Below are 22,505 nucleotides of genomic sequence, written 5' to 3'. Positions count from 1 at the left end.
AGCCAGTGCTCCTCTGAGTGTTGGTCTGAACCGGGCAGCCTGCGGGGCCACCTCGGGGAAACTCGAGGTTTGGTTTTACTTGTAGCTTGACCTATCTGAGTGTGCCCTGAGAACGAGATATGTGCAGCTCATATCGGGATTTGTCGGCACATTCGGGCAGTGTTGCTGGATTTGTTTTAACTTGTCGAAGTGTCTTGTAGAACCGGGATACCGAGTCTGATCGGAATGTCTCGGGAGAAGGTATATCCTTCGTTGACCGTGAGAGCTTGTCATGGGATAAGTTGGGACTCCCCTGCAGGGATTTGAACTTTCGAAAGCCGTGCCCGCGGTTATGGGCAGATGGGAATTTGTTAATGTCTGGTTGTACATAACTTGAACCTTAACTTAATTAAAATGAATCAACTGTGTGAGTTACCGTGATGGTCGCTTCTCGGCGGAGTCCGGGAAGTGAACACGGTGTTGGAGTAATGCTTGCCGCAGGTTGTTCTCTAGTTATTCGTTCGTGCTTTGCCTTCTCTTCTCGCTCTCGTTTGCGAACAGGTTAGCCACCATATATGCTAGTCGCTTGCTGTAGCTCCACATATTACCCTGCCTTACCTATAAGCTTCAATAGTCTTGATCGCGAGGGTGCGAGATTGCTGAGTCCCTGTGGCTCACAGATTACTTCCAAACCAGATGCAGGGCCTGATGACTCCGTTCCAGATGATGCGCTTGAGCTCAAGTGGGAGTTCGACGAGGACTCACGCCGTTACTATGTGTCTTTCCCTGATGATCAGTAGTGGTGCCCAGTTGGGGCGATCGGGACCGTGTCGCATGTTGGGTTGATCTTTTATTTTGGCACCATAGTCGGGCCATGAGTGATTGGATGATGTAATGCTATTTATGTACTTTGTTTGACGTGGCGAGTGTAAGCCAACTATGTACCTTCCCCTTTTATTATCTATTTACATGGGATGTTGTGAAGATTACCTTACTTGCGACATTGCTTTCAATGCGGTTATGCCTCTAAGTCGTGCTTCGACACGTAGGAGATATAGCCGCATCGAGGGCGTTATAGCTTATTACCAAAATCGGTCTCACCGAGATTACGTTATGCCCTAACCCTAACCATATCGGTCCTACCGAGTTGCATGTCGGTCCCACCAAAAACCCTAACGGTCACTAGATTTGCTGAATCGGTCCGACCGAGTTTAACAATTCGGTCCCACCGAGATTGGCAAGTTGTGTGTAATGGTTAGCATTTGTGTGGAGGCTATATATACCCCTCCACCACCTCTTCATTCATGGAGAGAGCCATCAGAACAAACCTACACTTCCAACTTACTTTTTCTGAGAAAGAACCACCTACACTTGTGTTGAGGCCAAGATATTCCATTCCTACCATATGAATCTTGATCTCTAGCCTTCCCCAAGTTGCTTTCCACTCAAATCCTCTTCCCACCAAATTCATATCCTGTGAGAGAGAGCTGAGTGTTGGGGAGACTATCATTTGAAGCACAAGAGCAAGGAGTTCATCATCAACACACCATTTGTTACTTCTTGGAGAGTGGTGTCTCCTAGATTGGCTAGGTGTCACTTGGGAGCCTCCGACAAGATTGTGGAGTTGAACCAAGGATTTTGTAAGGGCAAGGAGATCGCCTACTTCATGAAGATCTACCGCTAGTGAGGCAAGTCCTTCGTGGGCGACGACCATGGTGGGATAGACAAGGTTGCTTCTTCGTGGACCCTTCGTGGGTGGAGCCCTCCGTGGACTCGCGCAACTGTTACCCTTAGTGGGTTGAAGTCTCCATCAACGTGGATGTACGATAGCACCACCTATCGGAACCACGACAAAAACATCTGTGTCTCCTATTGCGTTTGAATCCTCCAAACCCTTCCCTTCACATTCTTGCAAGTTGCATGCTTTACTTTCCGCTGCTCATATACTATTTGCATGCTTGCTTGAATTGTGTTAAGATTGCTTGACTTGTCCAAAGTTGCTAATATCTGCCAAGAACTAAAATTGGGAAAAGGATAAGCTTTTATTTGGTCAAGTAGTCTAATCACCCCCCTCTAGACATACTTTTGATCCTACATGGGTCCATGGCCGCACGCAAGGAAATACCTCCTTATTACTGCTACCTCTTGAGCACTGCGTTGGTTTTCCCCGAAGAGGAAGGGATAATGCAGCAAAGTAGCGTAAGTATTTCCCTCAGTTTTTGAGAACCAAGGTATCAATCCAGTAGGAGGCTACGCGCGAGTCCCTCGTACCTGCACAAAACAAATAAATCCTCGCAACCAACGCAAATAGGGGTTGTCAATCCCTATAAGGCCACTTACAAGAGTGGGATCTGATAGATATGATAAGATGATATTTTTGGTATTTTTATGATAAAGATGCAAAGTAAAATAAAGGCAAAGTAAATAACAAAGGAAATAACTAAGTAGTAGGAGATCAATATGATAAATATAGACCCGGGGACCATATGTTTCACTAGTGGCTTCTCTCAAGAGCATAAGTATTCTACGGTGGGTGAACAAATTATTGTTGAGCAATTGACAGAATTGAGCATAGTTATGAGAATATCTAGGTATGATCATGTATATAGGCATCACATCCGAGACAAGTAGACCGACTCCTGCCTGCATCTACTAATATTACTCCACTCATCGACCGCTATCCAGCATGCATCTAGAGTATTAAGTTAAAAACAGAGTAACGCCTTAAGCAAGATGACATGATGTAGAGGGATAGACTCATGCAATATGAAGAAAACCCCATCTTGTTATCCGCGATGGCAACAATACAATACGTGCCTTGCTGCCCTTACTGTCACCGGGAAAGGGCACCGCAAGATTGAACCCAAAGCTAAGCACTTCTCCCATTGCAAGAAAGATCAATCTAGTAGGCCAAACCAAAATGATAATCCAAAGAGACTTGCAAACATAACCAATCATACAAAAAAGAATTCAGAGAAGATTCAAATATTATTCGTAGATAGACTTGATCATAAACCCACAATTCATCGGTCTCAACAAACACACCGCAAAAAGAACGTTACATCGAATAGATCTCCACAAGAGAGGGGGAGAACATTGCATTGAGATCCAAAAAGACAGAAGAATCCATCTAGCTAAAAACTATGGACCCGTAGGTCTGAGGTAAACTACTCACACTTCATCGGAGAGGCTATGGTGTTGATGTAGAAGCCCTCCGTGATCGATGCCCCCTCCGGCGGAGCTCCGGAACAGGCCCCAAGACGGGATCTCGTGGATACAGAAAGTTGCAGCGATGGAATTAGGTTTTTGGCTCCGTATCTGATCGTTTGGGGGTACGTGGATATATATAGGAGGAAGGAGTATGTCGGTGGAGCAACAGGGGGCCCACGAGGGTGGATGGCGCGCTTGGTGGGGGTGGGCGCGCCCCCCTACCTCGTGGCCTCCTGTTTCTTTTCTTGACGCAGGGTCCAAGTCTCCCGGATCATAATCTTCCTAAAAATCACGTTCCATAAGGTTTCATTCCGTTTGGACTCCGTTTGATATTCCTTTTCTTCGAAACCCTAAAACAGGCAAAAAACAGCAATTTTGGGCTGGGCCTCCGGTTAATAGGTTAGTCCCAAAAATAATATAAAAGTGGATAATAAAGCCCAATAATGTTCAAAACATTAGATAATATAGCATGGATCAATCAAAAATTATAGATACGTTGGAGACGTATCAAGCATCCCCAAGCTTAATTCCTGCTCGTCCTCGAGTAGGTAAATGATAAAAACAGAATTTTTGATGTGGAGTGCTATTTGGCATAATTTTAATGTAATTCTTCTTAATTGTGGTATGAATATTCAGATCCGAAAGATTCAAGACAAAAGTTCATATTGTCATAAAAATAATAATATTTCAAGCATACTAACAAAGCAATTATGTCTTCTCAAAATAACATGGCTAAAGAAAGTTATCCCGACAAAATCATATAGTCCGGCTATGCTCTATCTTCACCACACAAAATATTTAAATCGTGCACAACTCCGATGACAAGCCAAGTAATTGTTTCATACTTTTCACATTCTCAAAACTTTTTCAATCTTCACGCAATACATGAGCGTGAGCCATGGACATAGCACTATAGGTGGAATAGAGTGGTGGTTGTGGAGAAGACAACAAGGGGAAGATAGTCTCACATCAACTAGGCGTATCAATGGGCTATGGAGATGCCCATTGAGGGAGTCCTGGATTAGGGGGTCTCCAGACAGCCGGACTATCTCCATTGGTCGGACTGTTAGACTATGAAGATACAAGATTGAAGACTTTGTCTCGTGTCCGGATGGGACTCTACTTGGCATGGAAGGCAAGCTAGGCAATAGGTATATGGATATCTCCTCCTTTGTAACTGACCTTTTGTAACCCTAACCCTCTCTGGTGTCTATATAAACCAAAGGGTTTTAGTCCATAGGACAACAATCACACCATACAATCATACCCTAGGCTAGCTTCTAGGGTTTAGCCTCTCTGATCACGTGGTAGATCTACTCTTGTAACACCCATATCATCAATATTAATCAAGCAGGACGTAGGGTTTTACCTCCATCAAGAGGGCCCGAACCTGGGTAAAAGATCGTGTCCCCTACCTCCTGTTACCATCCGGCCTAGACGCACAGTTCGGGACCCCCTACCCGAGATCCGCCGATTTTGACACCGACATTGGTGCTTTCATTGAGAGTTCCTCTGTGACGTCGCCATTAGGCTTGATGGCTCCTACTATCATCAATAGCGATGCGGTCCAGGGTGAGACTTTTCTCCCTGGGCAGATCTTCGTATTCGGCAGCTTTGCACTGCGGGCTAATTCGCTTGGCCATCTGGAGCAGATTGAAAGCTATGCCCCTGGCCGTCAGGCCAGATTTGGAAGTTTGAACTACACAACCGACATCCGCGGAGACTTGATCTTCGACGGATTCAAGCCACAGCCGGGCACGCCGCACTGTAGCGATGGGTATGACCTAGCTCTGCCGCCGAACAGTACCCTAGAAGTTGCGCCCACATCAGCTCCGACCCTTAGTTCGGGGCCAACTGCGCCAACCGAGGACGGGTGGTTAAACACCGCCTCAGGGGCTGCAGTCTCAATGGCGATCGAGCCGAACACCAGCATAATCCTCTGCGCAGCCCATGACTCCAAGGTGCCGGACTCTTTTTTCTGACTCCGAACCGCCTGCGCCCCTGCCAATCGGACCCGATTGGGCGCCGATTATGGAATTCACCGCCGCGGATATCTTTCAGCACTCGCCCTTCGGCGACATTCTGAATTCACTAAGGTATCTCTCTTTGTCAGGAGAGCCCTGGCCGGATTCTGACCAACAAGATTGGGATGCGGACAATGAAGAAATTCGACGCCCACCCACCACCCACTTAATAGCCACTGTCGATGACTCAACTGACATGCTCTACTTCGACTCCGAAGACATCGACGTACGGACGATGATGCGGGAGGCGAAGAGGAACCACCGCCCATAGGGCGCTGGACGTCCACTTCATCATATGATGTATACATGGTGGACACACCAAAAGAAGACGACGACGAGGAACGGAAGGATGCACCGAACGCCAGGCCCAGGGGCTCATTGCACGGGCTCCCTGCTACTAAAAGTTATATTCGGCTCCCACGATAACTTCCGTAGCGAACATTTAACCTTCCACATCGCTCTGTTCCAAAGTGGCTATCAAGCACTACTTGGACGCGAAGCTTTCGCTCGCTTTAATGCAATACCGTACTACACTTCCCTCACACTCAAGATGCCCAGACCACGTGGCATCATTACAGTAAACAGAAGTATTAAGCGATCTTTGCGCGCTGAAGAGAGTGCGACTGCCTTGGCAGCCGCACACTAAAAACGGCCTCACCAACTAAAGCATTTAACAGGTCGTCAAGACCTCGGACACGGTTAGACGAGTCCGGCACAGCTATATGTAATTCATACCGGATCAACGGTCACACCCCTATACAAGGGGCTTAACGCGCGCAGACAAGTGGCAATTTTTACTCATCTTGAATTATACTTGGTTCCCTTAAAAACTATCCTTTTGCACGACAACTTTTTCACCTAAGTTCCTCTCTTTTACAGATGATCATCGTGCTACACCCGTCTAGGATAAGGCACAATGGAGACACAGGCGCAGACATGCAGCAGGGACCCGCTCCAAGGATTCTTTTTAGATTAAGACCCTGTGTAAACCTTTTTTACTGTCTCTTGTTGATACATATCCACCGAATTCTCAGCACAGTTGAGAAGGATGCTGACGTCTTGGCATGTGGCCATGTCAGAATAATGCACGTACCTGGACACAAGGGGCTTCTTACGAAGGGCGCTATTTAGGCCTGGTTTATACCATAAAGACCGAGTCCCTTAGGGAGTGTTCGGCATCGCGAGTTTGGCCTTATATGCATCAGCTCTGAATCATTGTCTTTGGTAAAATGTTTGGTTTTCCCGGCTCCTGTGTTTTGCTGCCTTACGTTCCGCTTTACCGGCTAAGGTAGCACCAGGAGAACTACTGCGATTGTGCCCTAGTTCATCTGGACGAGCACCTCAGTAGAGAAAGCCGAAAACTGACTGTCATGATATAGCGTGAGACTGGTCAACCACTCGATGACCTATCGGAATGTTAGAATTCCTCCGCCTTAACGAAGGGCCGTTTTCCGGCCAGGCATGTACGCACCCCGCGACCGGGAGAGTGCGGAGCCACCAGGGGTTATCTAGTAGCCCCACTGTCAAACTCCTATGGCTAAGTGAAAGTGTTAAAGCATTATAGTACGGTTGCCTCGCTCGCTACACTATCACCTCCTTAATAGGACCAAGACGTTGGGTTAAGTGTGAACATGTGTTTTTTGCGAGCACCTCCGCATTATATGCATGGGGGTTGAAGCCGACGGCTGCAATCTTTCAGGTTATACACATGTATACATAAACGGCCGCACAGGAGGCATCATACTACTTTCAGGCAAAAGTATAAACATAACCTTATAGAAAATTCATAAAAGCATTGTGCTTACAATGACAATACATATCACTCAAACATAATATTTTTCGAGCACTGGGCCTCTATCAAACGAGCACCCTCGAGAACCTCCTCAAAATAGTGCTCGGCAGCCACCCAGCCTATAGACGAACCATGCGCCTCAACAGTGGTAGCGTCCATCTCCGCCCAGTATGCTTTAACACGGGAAAGGGCCATCCGCGAGCCTTCTATGCACGCCGACCTCTTCATCGCATTAATGCGCGGCACTGCATCAAGGAACTGTTGCATTAAGCTGAAATAGCTGTTCGGCTTTGGCCTTTCCGGCCATAGTTGATCCACAACAGACCTCATGGCGAGTCCGGACAACCTATTCAGTTCGGCCCATTCGGCTAGCTGGTCAGTCAATGAAAGAGGACGCTCTGGAACGTGAAATTGCGTCTAGAACAGCTTGTCCACTTCACGATCTGTCTGGCCTTGGAAGTACTTGGCCGCATCGGCAGCGCTCGCCGCCAAATCCATATACGCATTTGCCGAACTCCACAGCCGATCTAGAGGGGCATACCGTGGATCTCCGAAATTCCTCCATAACATGAAGGGTTTCCCAGCCGCAATATCCCCGGCTTCTTGCAGCTCCTCCTTCTTCGCTCTCATAGCAGAACGGGTGTCTTTGTCCGCCGCCGCGGCCTTCTCAAGGTCCGTTGCCTTTGCTCGATTTTATTTTTCAAGGACCCGGCAACGGTCGGCAGTGTCTTTTAATTCTACGACCATCTTGGCCATCTTCTCTTGGCTCTCGCAATGTGCGGCCTTCTCGGCTTTCAACTCTTCGGCCGCCTTCAAAGCAGCCGCATTACTAATCCTTGCTTGTTCCTTGGCTCGGGCAAGTTCCGCCCGCAAGGCTTGCACGGTGGCAGCTCCATCTGCAGTCACAACATATTAAATATACTGGCATCATGCTGCTCTTACTATGTGGCGTTCACCGGATAATAACACTTACCCTCTGCCTCGTCAAGCCTCTTGTTAACAAGCTCGATGCCGGCATCTGCCGCATCCAGTTGCCGTTTTAATTTGGCAAACTCACTAGTCCGGCTAGCCACCGGAGCTTCCACCACCTGCACATAGGGGCAGTCTGGTTATTGCCTGGGAATATGATCCTCTTTTCGCCGCCATTCTCGACGACAACCAGAGTCTCAGGGGCTACTATCTACACAGGGCACACCTAACATGTGCAGTACTATCACATATTATCTCACGTACCTCAAAGCCTATCAGTAGACTCATAAAGGCTTCATGTAATCCGCTTTCAACGGACGAGATTCTCTCCATCACCATACCCATCAGCATACGGTGTTCTTCTGAGATGGCCGCTCGCCCCACCAACTCCCTCAGAACGTCCGACCGCACACCAGACGGTGCCGGACTCTTTTGTATGCTCTCTTCGGGAGCCGAACACTGGGGACTTCGGGGGTCTACGGTATTACCTTCTGGCCTCACCGGATCCGGAGAGGCCCTCCGTGACGACACTTCGGGGTCGCCCGCTTCTGGAACGGAGGAGTCCGGGGGAGGCGTTTCGCTCTCCATCATCTCTGGAAGAAGATCCCCCGAAGACGAGCTCATTTGAGAGGGGCTAAGGCCCGAACTGCAAGATATATGCGGTGGTTATTTTCTCAGAGGAAAAAGATAGCATACCTTTACTATTAAAATATTTTGGATCACTTACGACTCGTGGAGGGCTGATCCCCCCGCGGGCTTTGTGTGGCAAAAGCACCCCCCGAGGCAGGACCCTCTATGGGAGACTTCTTCTCCCGTTTGGAGGCTTTGGCTTCCGGATCCTCGGAAGCAGTCCTTTTCCTCCCCCGGTCGTCCTCCTTTGTGGAGACGCTCGTTCCCTCGGTTGGAATGGGCAGTGATGGGGGCCCGCGTCCGCCCGTATTATCCCCCCCGGTATCTTCCTTCAAGGGCTCCGGACAAGGTGCGACCTCGAGCATCTTTTCCAATACCGGATTTTCCAAACCCTCGGGGAGGGGGGCCAAACACCGAATCATCTTCGCCTTTGTTAGCCAGTCCTGGTCAAAAAGCGAACTCTTAGAAATAACTTCAAATAAAAGACAGTGTGTTCGGCTAGAGGATTTGTTACTTGTTCGGCGGCGCGGTTACTGCTCAGGCCCACGTCCTCGGTAATGTCCTGACATTCTACTTGAGGTCCGAAGAATGACTTGTACATCTCCTCGTGCGTCAGGCCGAGGAAACTTTAAATGGCATGTGGTCCCTCTGGGTTGAACTCCCACAAGTGAAGGGGCCGGCGTTTGCAAGGCTGGACTTGACGAACCAGCATAACTTGTATTACCGCAACCAAATTAAAATCTCCCTCGAAGAGATCTCGGATGCGGCTTTACAGTATAGGCACGTCCTTGGCTGGACCCCAACTCAGACCTCAGCTAATCCATGACATCAGTTGTGGTGGGGGGCCCGAGCGGAAAGCAGGGGCAGCCGCCCACTTGGCACTTCTGGCAGCCGTGACGTAAAACCACTCCCGCTGCCATAATTCGGACACCTCTGGGAAGGAACCTTTCGGCCATGGAGCTCCTGCCATTTTGCATATTGATGCGCCTCCGCACGCTGCATGTTGCCCCTCGATCATCTTCGGCTTCACTTCGAAGGTCTTGAGCCACAAGCCGAAGTGAGGGGTGATGCGGAGGAAGGCCTCGCACACGACAATAAATGTCGAGATGTGGAGAAAGGAGTCCGGAGCTAGATCATGGAAATCTAGCCCGTAATAGAACATCAAACCTCTGACGAAAGGATCCAGAGTGAGGCCTAGAACTCGGAGGAAGTGGGAGACGAATACAACGTTATCGTTGTGTTCGGGAGTAGGGACGATCTGCCCTCAAGCAGGTAGCCGACGCGAAACCTCGGCGGTCAGGTATCTGGCCTCCCTCAACTTCTTAATGTCATCTTCCGTAATGGAGGAGGGCGTCCATCGGCCTTGAAGCCTGGATCCGGACATGGTTGAAGATTCGGAGCACCTAACCTGGGCTTTGGGTGTTAGAACTCGAGGCAGGGGAAGGGTTCGATTGAGCACGAGAGGGAAAAAGCAAAAACCTTGTCCCCTTATAAAGAGGGTGAATATCAAGCGTCCTCTTCATAGCCGTTTGGGACTTGCCTATAATCTAGGAGTCCTAGACATGGTTGGGTTACCCATGACCGCATTAATGAGAACCCCGTAATTATGGGAACACGATCTCCGCTTCGGCAAGACGTGTCAAGAAACCGCCTCGCGTTATGTGTGGAGCTGGTTAAAAGAAACGGTTCGAATAATCACCGGGCCATGACATAACGTCATGCTGCCAAAACAAGCCAGCAAATTAGATCTGCGGAAAAATTATTCTCTTTGTGGTGGAATATGGAACTTATTTTGCAGGGTCGGACACTATCCTCGTATTCAAATTCTTCTGTGATGTATTCGGAGAAGGAACCCGCCTTGCAATGCTGAAGACAATACTGCGCGCCGGACTCATCGTCATTGAAGCCTGGTTCAGGGGCTACTGAGGGAGTCCTGGATTAGGGGGTCTCCGGACAGCCGGACTATCTCCATTGGCCGGACTGTTAGACTATGAAGATACAAGATTGAAGACTTTGTCTCGTGTCCGGATGTGACTCTACTTGGCGTGGAAGGCAAGCTAGGCAATACGTATATGGATATCTCCTCCTTTGTAACCGACCTTGTGTAACCCTAACCCTCTCCAGTGTCTATATAAACCGAAGGGTTTTAGTCCGTAGGACAACAATCACAACATACAATCATACCATAGGCTAGCTTCTAGGGTTTAGCCTCTCTGATCTTGTGGTAGATCTACTCTTGTAACACCCATATCATCAATATTAATCAAGTAGGACGTAGGGTTTTACCTCCATCAAGAGGGCCTGAACCTGGGTAAAACATCGTGTCCCCTGCCTCCTGTTACCATCCAGCCTAGATGCACAGTTCGGGACTCCCTACCCGAGATCTATCGGTTTTGACACCGACACCCATCAATAGATATCAATGTGAGTGAGTAGGGATTGCCATGCAACGGATGCACTAGAGCTATAAGTATATGAAATCTCAAAAAGAAACTAAGTGGGTGTGCATCCAACTTTCTTGCTCATGAAGACCTAGGGCATTTTGAGGAAGCCCATCATTGGAATATACAAGCCAAGTTCTATAATGAAAGATTCCCACTAGTATATATAAGTGATAACATGAGAGACTCTCTACTATGAAGATCATGGTGCTACTTTGAAGCCCAAGTGTGGTAAAAGTATAGTAACATTGTCCCTTCTCTCTTTTTCTCTCATTTTTTTATTTGGGCCTTCTCTTTTTTTATGGCCTCTTTTCTTTCTCTTTTTTTTATTTTTCGTCCGGAGTCTCATCCCGACTTGTGGGGTAATCATAGTCTCCATCATCCTTTCCTCACTGGGACAATGCTCTAATAATGATGATCATCACACTTTTATTGTTCTTACAACTCACCAATTACAACTCGATACTTAGAACAAAATATGACTCTATATGAATGCCTCCGGCGGTGTACCGGGATATGCAATGACTCATGAGTGACATGTATGATAGAATTATGAACGGTGGCTTTGCGACAAATACGATGTCGACTACATGATCATGCTAAGCAATATGACAATGATGGAGTGTGTCATAATAAACGGAACAGTGGAAAGTTACATGGCGATATATCTCGGAATGGCTATGGAAATGCCATAATAGGTAGGTATGGTGGCTGTTTTGAGGAAGGTATATGGTGGGTGTATGATACCGGCGAAATATGCGCGGTATTAGAGAGGCTAGCAAAGGTGGAAGGGAGAGTGCGTATAATCCATGGACTCAACATTAGTCATAAAGAACTCATATACTTATTGCAAAAATCTACCAGTTATCAAAGCAAAGTATTACGCGCATGCTCCTAGGGGGATAGATTGGTAGGAAAAGACCATCGCTCGTCCCCGACCGCCACTCATAAGGAAGGCAATCAAAAAACAAATCATGCTCCAACTTCATCACATAACGGTTCACCATACGTGCATGCTATGGGAATCACAAGCTTCAACACAAGTATTTCTCAAATTCACAACTACTCAACTATCATGACTTTAATATCACCATCTCAATATCTCAAAACAATTATCAAGTATCAAACTTATCATAGTATCCAACACACTCAAAAGAAAGTTTTATTATTAATCTTGTGTACCAAGCATATTAGGATTTTAAGCAAATTACCATGCTATTTAAGACTCTCAAAATAATCGAAGTGAAGGATGAGAGATCAATAGTTTCTATAAAACAAATCCACCACCATGCTCTAAAAGATATAAGTGAAGTACTAGAGCAAAATTATATAACTCAAAAGATATAAGCGAAGCACATAGAGTATTCTAAAAATTCCAAATCATGTATGGCTCTCTCAAAAGGTGTGTACAGTAAAGATGATTGTGGTAAACTAACAAGCAAAGACTCAAATAATACAAGACGCTCGAAGCAAAACACATATCATGTGGCGAATAAAAAATATAGCTCCAAGTAAAGTTACCAATAGAAGTAGACGAAAGAGGGGATGCATTCCAGGGCATCCCAAAGCTTTGGATTTTAGGTGTCCTTAGATTATCTTGGAGGTTCCATGGGCATCCCCAAGCTTATCCTCTTTCCACTCCTTGTTCCATAATCCATCAAACCTTTACCCAAAACTTGAAAACTTCACAACACAAAACTTAAAGTAGAAAATCTCGTGAGCTCCGTTAGCGAAAGAAAATAAAAGACCACTTTAAGGTACTGTAATGAACTCATTCTTTATTTATATTGTTGTTATACCTACTGTATTCCAACTTCTCTATGGTTTATAAACTATTTTACTAGCCATAGATTCATCAAAATAAGCAAACAACACACGAAAAATAGAATCTGTCAAAACAGAACAGTATGTAGTAATCTGTAGCTAGCGCAAGATCTGGAACCCCACAAATTCTAAAATAAATTGATGGACTTGAGGAATTTAGCTATTAATCATCTGCAAAAAGAATTAACTAAATAGCACTCTCCAAATAAAAATGACAGCAGTTCTCGTGAGCGCTAAATTTTCTGTTTTTTACAGCAAGTTCAACAAGACTTTCCCCAAGTCTTCCCAACGGTTCTACTTGGCACAAACACTAATTAAACACAAAAAACACAACCAAAACAGAGGATAGATAAATTATTTATTACTAAACAGGAGCAAAAAGCAAGGAATAAAAATAAAATTGGGTTGCCTCCCGACAAGCGCTATCGTTTAACGCCCCTAGCTAGGCATAACAAGCAAGAATAGATATAGGTATTGCCATTTTTGGTAGGCAATCCATAAGTGGCTCTCATAATAGATTTATAAGGTAATTTAATTTTTCTTTCTAGGAAAGTGTTCCATGCCTTTCCTTAATGTAAATTGGAATCTAATATTTCCTTCCTTCATATCAATAATTGCACCAATCGTCCTAAGGAAAGGTCTACCAAGAATAATAGGACATGAAGGATTGCAATCTATGTCAAGAACAATAAAATCTACGGGCACATAATTCCTATTTGCAACAATAAGAACATCATTAATTCTTCCCATAGGTTTCTTAATAGTGGAATCCGCAAGGTGCAAGTTTAGAGAGCAATCATCAAAATCACGGAAACCTAACAAATCACACAAAGTCTTTGGAATCGTGGAAACACTAGCACCCAAATCACATAAACCATAGCATTCATGATCTTTAATTTTAATTTTAATAGTTGGTTCCCACTCATCATAAAGTTTTCTAGGGATAGAAACTTCCAATTCAAGTTTTTCTTCATAAGATTGCATCAAAGCATCAACGATATGTTTAGTAAACGCTTTATTTTGACTATAAGCGTGAGGAGAATTTAGCATGGATTGCAACAAGGAAATACAATCAATCGAAGAGCAATTTTCATAGTTAAATTCCCTGAAATCCATAATTGTGGGTTTAGCAACATCTAGGGTTTTAATTTCTTCAATCCCACTTTTATCAAATTTAGCATCAAGATCAACAAATTCCGAATTCTTAGAACGCCTTCTAGGTAAAGGTTGATCATATTCAGTCCCATAATTATCAAGATTCATATTGCAAAACAAAGATTTAATAGGGGACACATCAATAAATTTTAGATCTTCATCTTTATTTTCATAGGAACTAGAAGAACACGCTCTTATAAAGGCATTTTTCTTAGCACGCATCCTATCGGTTCTTTCTTTGCACTCACCAATGGAAATTCTCACGGCTTTGAGAGACTCATTGATATCATGCTTAGGTGGAATAGATCTAAGTTTCAAAGAATAAACATCAAGAGCAATTCTATCAATGTTCCTAGCCAAATCATCAATCTTAAGCAATTTTTCTTCAATCATAGCATTAAAATTCTTTTGCGAAGTAATAAATTCTTTAATATTAGATTCAAAATCAGAGGGAATCTTATTATAATTTCCAAAAGAATTGTTGTAGGAATTACCATAATTATTAGAGGAATTATTAGGATAAGGCCTAGGATTAAAATTTCATCTATACACGTTGTTACCAAAATTGTTCCTACCAACAAAATTCACATCCATAGGTTCATTATTATTCTCAAATAAAGTAGACAAGGGCATATCATTAGGATTAGAAGAAACACTCTTATTAGCAAATAATTTCATAAGTTCATCCATCTTTCCACTTAAAACATTAATTTCTTCTATCGCATGGACCTTTTTATTAGTAGATCTTTCAGTATGCCATTGAGAATAATTAACCATAATATTATCTAGGAGTTTAGTAGCTTCTCCTAAGGTGATTTCCATAAAAGTGCCTCCCGCGGCCGAATCTAAAAGATTTCTAGAAGCAAAATTCAATCCGGCATAAAAATTTTGTATAATCATCCACAAATTTAAACTATGAGTAGGGCAATTACGTGTCATTAGTTTCATTCTCTCCCAAGCTTGTGCAACATGTTCATGATCAAGTTTCTTAAAATTCATAATATCGTTTCTAAGAGAGATGATCTTAGCGGGAGGAAAATACTTAGAGATAAAAACATCTTTGCACTTGTTCCATGAATCAATACTATTTTTAGGCAAAGACGAAAACCAAGCTTTAGCACGATCTCTAAGCGAAAAAGGAAATAGCTTCAATTTAACAATATCATTATCCACATCTTTCTTCTTTTGCATGTCACACAAATCAACGAAGCTATTTAGATGGGTAGCGGCATCTTCACTAGGAAGGCCGGAAAATGGATCTTTCATGACAAGATTCAGCAAAGCAGTATTAATTTCACAAGATTCAGCATCGGTAAGAGGAGCAATCGGAGTGCTAATAAAATCATTGTTGTTGGTATTGGTGAAGTCACACAATTTAGTATTATCTTGAGCCATCATGACAAGCAAGCAAACTAACACACAAGCAAACAAAAAGCAAGCGGGCAAAAAGAGGCAAATAGAGAGGGAGGATAGAGAGAGAGGGCGAATAAAACGGCAAGGGTGAAGTGGGGGAGAGGAAAACGAGAGGCAAATGGAAAATAATGTAATGCGGGAGATAAGGTTATGTGATGGGTACTTGGTATATGTTGACTTTTGCGTAGACCTCCCCGGCAACGGCGCTAGAAATCCTTCTTGCTACCTCTTGAGCACTGCGTTGGTTTTCCCCGAAGAGGAAGGGATGATGCAGCAAAGTAGCGTAAGTATTTCCCTTAGTTTTTGAGAACCAAGGTATCAATCCAGTAGGAGGCTACGCGCGAGTCCCTCGTACCTGCACAAAACAAATAAATATTCGCAACCAACGCAAATAGGGGTTGTCAATCCCTATAAGGCCACCTACGAGAGTGAGATCTGATAGATATGATAAGATAATATTTTTGGTATTTTTATGATAAAGATGCAAAGTAAAATAAAGGCAAAGGAAATAACAAAGGAAATAACTAAGTAGTAGGAGATCAATATGATAAAGATAGACCCGGGGACCATAGGTTTCACTAGTGGCTTCTCTCAAGAGCATAAGTATTCTACGGTGGGTGAACAAATTACTATTGAGCAATTGACAGAATTGAGCATAGTTATGAGAATATCTAGGTATGATCATGTATATAGGCATCACGTCCGAGACAAGTAGACCGACTCCTGCTTGCTTCTAGTACTATTACTCCACTCATCGACCGCTATCCAGCATGCATCTAGAGTATTAAGTTAAAAACAGAGTAACGCCTTAAGCAAGATGACATGATGTAGAGGGATAGACTCATGCAATATGAAGAAAACACCATCTTGTTATCCTCGATGGCAACAATACAATATGTGCCTTGCTGCCCTTACTATCACCGGGAAAGGACACCGCAAGATTGAACCCAAAGCTAAGCACTTCTCCCATTGCAAGAAAGATCAATCTAGTAGGCCAAACCAAACTGATAATTCGAAGAGACTTGCAAAGATAACCAATCATACATAAAAGAATTCAAAGAATATTCAAATATTATTCATAGATAGACTTGATCATAAACCCACAATTCATCGGTCTCAACAAACACACCGCAAAAAAAGATTACATCGAATAGATCTCCACAAGAGAGGGGGAGAACATTGTATTGAGATCCAAAAAGAGAGAAGAAGCCATCTAGCTACTAACTATGGACCCGTAGGTCTGAGGTAAACTACTCACACTTCATCGGAGAGGCTATGGTGTTGATGTAGAAGCCCTCCGTGATCAATGCCCCCTCTGGCGGAGCTCCGGAACAGGCCCCAAGATGGGATCTCGTGGATACAGAAAGTTGCGGCGATGGAATTAGGTTTTTGGTTCCGTATCTGATCGTTTGGGGGTACGTGGATATATATAGGAGGAAGGAGTACGTCGGTGGAGCAACAGGGGGCCCACGAGGGTGGAGGGCGCGCCTGGTGGGGGTGGGCGCGCCCCCCTACCTCGTGGCCTCCTGTTTCTTTTCTTGACGTAGGGTCCAAGTCTCCCGGATCATAATCTTCCTAAAAATCACGTTCCCGAAGGTTTCATTCCGTTTGGACTCCGTTTGATATTCCTTTTCTTCGAAACCCTAAAACAGGCAAAATGCAGCAATTCTGGGCAGGGCCTCCGGTTAATAGGTTAGTCCCAAAAATAATATAAGAGTGGATAATGAAGCCCAATAATGTTCAAAACAGTAGATAATATAGCATGGAGCAATCAAAAATTATAGATATGTTGGAGATGTATCAATTACGCGCAAAATAATGATTCCTCCACCTGACATCTGGGACCCACCGAAAGAGCCTCTGTATTTCGCGAAAACAACGTTACCACCGCTGACAGCTCAGACCCACCAGCTATATCTACGCACGCAAGGAAGTGCGTCCTTATTACGCAGAAAAAATGAATACTCCCCCTGCTAGCTGGGACCCAGTAGAGTGGGAGGCTGACTTGCGGGCCTACCAAGTTGACGGGGACGGAGGGCTTTGTCAACTTAGTCAATATGCACGATTCTAGCTCCAGTGATCGTACGATGTCCATCCAACAGCCGTAGTGCTTCTTCAACCTCTGGTCTTCTTGCTCCAGCCGCCCAAACCAGCGCCGGTCGTGCCTCGTGCTCCTGCCTCCCATGGCCGGCTGCGATGCGGCGGAGGCCTCACCGCCCCCTACTACTCCCACCGCTGACTAGGCCATCCCTCTACTCACCCACACCCCCAGTTATTCTGCGGCGACGGCAACCTCACTCTGCAGCGAACCAGTGAACCCTCATACTTTTCTATGCATGGGCATCCACTGCCGCGTCTTCCCGGCTCCGCGTCGTCCCCTTCCTAGGCCTCATCGCCGTCAACCCCCCTAGTGCTCTCGGCGCGGCGTGGTCAATGTGGTCAAGGAACGACTTCCATCGGAAGAGTACTGTACGTGGAGAGCCTGACAGCTGGGTCCACGGCAGCCACAAGGAAGTGCCTCCTTATTATGAGGAAAATAATTATTGATCCACCTGACAGCAGGAACCCACCGGACGGGCCACCGTATTTGGTGAAAAAAACGTTTCCCCCCTGACTGCTGGGACCCACCGGACGGGCCACCATGTTCCCCCCATTGTCAGCTCGGACCCACCAGAAGTGCCGCCTTATTACGCACAAAAAAATGAATACCCCCTGCTAGCTGGGACCCACCTTGGTGGGTGGCTGACTTGTGGGCCTACTAAGTTGACGGGGATGGAGTGCTTTGTCAACATACTCAATATGAACGATTCTAGCTCAAGTGACTGTACGATGTCCATCCAACGGCCGTGGTGCTTCTTCAACCTCTGGTCTTCTTGCTCCAGCCGCCCAAAGCAGCACCGGTCGTGCTGCATGCTCCTGCCTCCCATGGTCGGCTGTGCTGCCGCGGAGGCCTCACCACCCTCTACTATTCCCGCCGCTGGCCAGGCCCTGCGGCGACAGCAGCCTCACACCGCAGCCGAACCAGTGGACCCTCGTACTCCTCTCCACATGGGCTTCCACTGCTGCGTCTTCCCCGGCTCCACGTCGTCCCCTTCCTAGGCCTCAACGTCGTCCACCGCCCTGGTGCTCTCGGCACGGCGTGGTTAACGTGGCCAAGGAATGACTTCCATCGGAAGAGTACTATACGTGGAGAGGCTGACAGCTGGGTCCACGGCCGCAGCAAGGAAGTGCCTCCTTATTACGCGCAAAATAATTATTCCTCCACCTGACAGCGGGGACCCACCGGACGGGCCACCGTATTTCGTGAAAAAACGTTTCCCCCTGACTGCTGGGACCCACTAGCTACATCTTCGCACACAAGGAAGTGCGTCCGGGCAAAAAAACGATTCACCCCCCTGACTGCTAGGACCCACCAGCTACATCTTCTCACGCAAGGAAGTGCATGACAGTCGGGACCCACCCGGTCGAAGCATACGTAGCGTTGTCATTCTGGTCGCGAACGTGTACGTACATACTGGTCGATGTAGAGGCACGCACGTAGCATGTACACGCACGTACAACGGCCAGGGTGCAAGAAAGTAAATACGGCCACATATGTACATATGGGCGGGGTCCCGAACGCCTACTCGCGCGTACGTACGGCCAGGGCTCGTGTACATGGGTGGGTCGGAACGGAGAAACTGCATCGTCGTTGTTTTCATGGGGAGGCAATGGAATGTGTTGTGTTCATCGGGAGGCAATGGAACGCGTGGGAGCCAACTGGCTTGGACAGAACAGCCGATGGAAACGAGGCCTGGAGTACCGCAGAACAGAGGAAACGGCCTTGTGTTCGACCGGCCACGTTCGAAACGGGATCCTGTTCATCGGGAGGGGTCTGGCGCACCGCAAAACGGAGGAAACGGACCTCCTACGGTCGAAACGGGGTCCTGTTGATCGGGAAGGTTGTGGCGTACCGCAAACGGAGGAAACAGAATTGTGTTGGAGCGCTACGGTCGAAACGGGGGTCCTGTTCATCGGGAGGGGTGTGGCGTACCGCAAAACGGGACTCCATGGGATACTGTTCATCTCCATCATCGACCCCCTCCAGCCTCTACGGGCTACTGTTCATCCACCATCGACCTCCTCCAGCCTCCACCTACGACTGTTCATCCACGGGCTCCTGTTCATCCAGCCTCCATCGCGCGCTACTCCACCGGCCACTGTTCAACCAGCCCTCTCCATGGGCTCCTGTTCAACCACCCCTCCGCGGGCTACTGTTCATCCAGCCCTCCACTGTCTACTGTTCATCCTTCCCTCCACGGGGTAGTCCTGTTCATCCAGCCCTCCACGAGGTCCTATTCATCCAGCCCCAACCGGCTTGATCGATCCGGGTCCTGTTCATCCAGAGGCAACACCACGGGGTTCTGTTCATCCACCCCCACCGGGAACTGTTCATCCAAACCCCATAGCAACGCTCACTGTTCATCCAGAGGCAACACTACGGGGTCCTGTTCATCCACCCCCACCAGGAACTATTCATCCAAACCCCCCAACAACGCTCACTGTTCATCCAGAGGCAGCATCAATCGGCTTCAGTTAGCAGCAGTAGCGAAGGAATCGCTTGATCGGGTTCAGTTAACAGCCATCGATCGATCGCTCGGGTTCAGTAACGCGTAGCCTGCAGTGCAATCGCTTGGGTTCAGTTAGAGCCCAACGCCTCGCTCGGGTTCTGTTAGAGCCCAACGCCTCACACCCACGCGCGTGCGTGTATGAGAGAAACGTGCATCGCTCGGCCCCGACCACCCTCCGTAACCGGGAACACCCCGATATTTTCCTCGCCCTTGCTTCTACCATGGTTTTTCCCCGTCATGGACGACCCAAAGAATGTCATGCAGCTGCGTCTCTGGCCCGCCCAGCACGAAAAGCCCATCTTCTGTCATGATTTTTTGTCATAGAAGTAGGACCCGACCACATCTATGATGATACCGGGTTTTGTCACAATTATCATCATAGAAGTGTCATAAGTATGACAGGAAAAAAATTCGTTCGGCTCAAAATGTCACGGATGTGTTCTTTTTGTATTGTTTGGTTGATTTGTGTCTTAAGGTGTTATTCTAGTACGAACTCTATGATAGATTGAACGGAAAGAATAGCTTCGTGTTATTTTACTACGGACTCTTGAATAGATCGATCAGAAAGAATAACTTTGAGGTGGTTTCATACCCTACAATAATCTCTCTGTTTATTCTCCGCTTTTAGTGACTTTGGAGTGACTCTTTGTTGCATGTTGAGGGATAGTTATATGATCCAATTATGTTATTATTGTTGAGAGAACTTGCACTAGTGAAAGTATGAACCCTAGGCCTTGTTTCCTAGCATTGCAATACCGTTTGTGCTCACTTTTATCATTAGTTACCTTAGGTCATCCACTTGAGGGAAATTTGCTACTGTCCTACAAACCTCTGCACTTGGAGGCCCAACAACGTCTACAAGAAGAAGGTTGTGTAGTATACATCACATGTTCATCAAGGGATATTTCAATCAAATCATCGAAATCATAATTATCTATAGATTCATGCATATCATTATTTTCTTCCAAAGCAACAGTCATTCTTTCAATAAATTCTTTGACATAGACATTATGAGCATAGTTTTCATAGCAATAATTAAGTATGTCAAAATTTTCAGATTCATAGAGAGTAATATCATACTTTTCAACCAAAGAAGCAACTTCATAAGCACCCTTAAAAGCAACAAATTCTTCAATTTGTTCGATATCGTAGTAACTATAAACGCCCTTTGCATAAGAAGATAAGATTTCATTATCATTGAACTCACATAGGTAGGGGAGGTGTTTTTTGGGGTTCTTAGAGCAACAAGTAAAATCATAATTTTCACAAAGATTCCAAGCATAACACAACAATCTGTTTATTTGATACCATAAGAGTCTCCCTTTTTAGACAAACGGTGACGCACAAAATGAGCATGCTCATCTAAAGATTTCCCATCAACAAGGGTAGTTGGGGTTTCAACACGAGCGAATAAGGATTGAAGATGATCCAAGTAGAACACTTTAAGTGGATCCATATCAATAGATTTTTAGCAAGCAAAGATGCAAGCAAATAGAAGGCACATGGAAACACAAACAAAGATACATACGAGAAGAAGGCGGAGAAAAGGGAAAGGTGAAGTGGGGGAGAGGAAAAAGGAGGCAAATGGCAAAAAATGTAATGCGAGGGAGAAGAGTTTATGATGGGTACTTGGTATGTCTTGACTCGGCATAGATCTCCCCAGAAACGGCGCCAAAAATCCTTCTTTCTACCTCTTGAGCATGCGTTGGTTTTCCCGTGAAGAGGAAACGGTTATGCAGCAAAGTAGCGTAAGTATTTCCCTCAGTTTTTGAGAACCAAGGTATCAATCTAGTAGGAGATAACACGTAAGTCACCTAGTACCTGCACAAACAATCAAGAACCATGCAACCAACACGATAAAGGGGTTGTCAATCCCTTCACGTTCACTCGCAAAAGTCAGACTAATAAAGATAGTAAGATAAATATTTTTGGTATTTTTGTTGTATAGATTGGAAAGTAAAGATTGCAAAATAAAATAAATAGGAAACTAGAATTGTAGATCGGAAACTTATATGATGTAAAATAGAAGATTATATGATGGAAAATAGACCCGGGGGGCATAGGTTTCACTAGTGGCTTCTCTCAAGATAGCATATATTACGGTGGGTGAACAAATTACTGCCGAGCAATTGATAGAAGAGCGCATAGTTATGAGAATATCTTGGCAATGATCATGAATATAGGCATCACGTCCGTGTCAAGTAGACTAAAATGATTCTGCATCTACTACTATTACTCCACACATCGACCGCTATCCAGCATGCATCTAGAGTATTAAGTTCATAAGAATAGAGTAATGCATTAAGCAAGATGACATGATGTAGAGGGATAAACTCAAGAAATATGATATAAACCCCATCTTTTTATCCTTGATGGCAACAATACAATACGTGCCTTGCTGCCCCTACTATCACTAGGAAAGGACACCGCAAGATTGAACCCAAAGCTAAGCACTTCT

The sequence above is a fragment of the Triticum dicoccoides genome, chromosome 2A, assembly GCF_002162155.2.
Source record: "Triticum dicoccoides isolate Atlit2015 ecotype Zavitan chromosome 2A, WEW_v2.0, whole genome shotgun sequence".
NCBI lineage: Eukaryota > Viridiplantae > Streptophyta > Magnoliopsida > Poales > Poaceae > Triticum > Triticum dicoccoides.
This window is presented reverse-complemented; position numbering follows the sequence as displayed.